Source organism: Hypomesus transpacificus, chromosome 23, assembly GCF_021917145.1.
Source record: "Hypomesus transpacificus isolate Combined female chromosome 23, fHypTra1, whole genome shotgun sequence".
NCBI classification, from domain to species: domain Eukaryota; kingdom Metazoa; phylum Chordata; class Actinopteri; order Osmeriformes; family Osmeridae; genus Hypomesus; species Hypomesus transpacificus.
Genome location: NC_061082.1, coordinates 12,219,468 through 12,221,454, shown reverse-complemented (window position 1 = coordinate 12,221,454; position 1,987 = coordinate 12,219,468).

The window sequence follows — 1,987 nt, the reverse complement described above, 5'->3', positions numbered from 1 at the left end:
AGCATTCCTTTTAGTCCATTCTGTCTACTTACATGCACATTTACCAAATGACACACACGCTAATACTGTACATTGATGTCTTAGGCAGAGCAGCAACTAGTGTCGTTGTGGCCGTCATGGGGAAGCTAACGGTCTTCAGTGGGCTGCTCCCTGCAGACAGACCAGCAGGACACATCAAGGACCCTGTGGCCTTTGGCTCTACATCAACCTGACCACACATCCTCCTGACACCTGTGAACTTTGGTCTGGCCAGGAGAGTGTGTGTGTGTGTGTGTGTGTGTGTGTGTGTGTGTGTGTGTGTGTGTGTGTGTGTGTGTGTGTGTGTGTGTGGGTGTGTGCGTGTGTGTGTGCGTGCGTGTGCGTGTAGGCGGAGGGAGATGGTAGGTGGGGGACTTTAGAGGTTTGTGGAGGGGTTGGTGGGGGGTGTCTAGAGAATGGAGTAGTGCTGGGGATGCTGAGAGTTAGGTTGTTGGTTTGTGTGGGTTGGGATGTGAGTGTGTGTTTGGGGAGGGGCAGGTTTGGGTGTAGGAGGTGGTGGTGGAGGTGGTAATGACAGGGTTAGGGTTTGTTAGTCATTTTTGAACCACACTCAAACACACACACAGCTTTTTGCCGCCTAACAGTGCTTCCTCTGGAGAACTGTGCCAATGGAGGATCAAGGGATTTAGCTTCTGTTGACAATGGGTGTCAATTCAAGCCAGGCCATGGCATGCAGTGATCTGTCTCTGGCTTTCATCCAACTTATTAAAACACCATGACCAAGCCTTGAGCCCTAAGAGGAAAAAAAGTTTCCTTAAGTGCATGAAGCAGATCGAGGTGAGACAGACTGCATTAATACCCTGTCTAAAATTCAGAGAAGAGTCATTTTTCTGTAACGTTCATCATTAGGAATGTGCTGAGTCGGTTCTCTAAGGAACAAAACCTTATTAAATATTGACTTGTCAGCCTTGGCATCGGCGTCATCATGGTCATGTTTATCTTGATCTCTGCTCTGAAACAGTGGCCCGGGAGTTACTGTCAGACCGGCCCACTCAATACACGGCGCGCGGCCCATTCAGTACACGGCGAGTTGCCCACTCAATGCATCGCACGTATTGACCAATCAGTGGCCTATTTGGAAAAATACCCATATATTTAACATTATTTTGAATGATTACAAAGAAATTACATCATATATATCTTTTCTTACGTTGAACTTCCGAAGTCTATAAGAACACATTTCAGAAGACACTTCAGCACATTTTCAAAAAATAGACACCATGAGTGTGAATACAGATCGTAAGGAAGAGTATAAAAATCAGTCAGTGATCTTGGACAGTCTTAGAGCAAACAATATGTGTTAATTGGAGGTGCCGGCGATGTCAGAGGGAGGGCCGGTTGCTAACGGAAGCAGCCGGTATTTTGGACCATCCCAACCCCGTCGGCCCAACGGGGATTCCCCCAGTATCCGCAATGGCCAGTCCGCCCCTGTATTACAGTATTCACTAACTGCTTAAATACAGTAAACAGTGGCCAATTGGAGATGCTAGCCTTCCACTGATGCATCCACCCCCTTAAAAAATAGAGGAGCAGGTGGAGTAAAATGTTTTTTTTTAGAAGTGGTGGAGGGTCATTAGAACAGTTCTATGTGTGTTTGATAGTGTGTTCCAGTAAATTGTTATTACATGCGTATGAGGTTGTGTGTGTGTGTGTGTTTGTGTGTGTGTTTGTGTGTGTGTGTGTATGTGTGTGTGTGTGTGTGTGTGTGTGCGTGTGTGTGTGTGTGTGGGTTGACACACACGCATACACACATTTACGCAGCTGATTTGTACAATAGATCAGAGTGTGGGATAGAAGATTAAATAGTTTTCAGTGTATTTGGTTATTTCATTATTCTTTGTGTAGCAATCTCCCGACAAGCTCAAAGACCTCTGGATATTCCAAACTTAGATTAGAACCAGGACTGGAGGAGGTCTCACTCACTTTATCTTTTCTCATGTGTTGGACT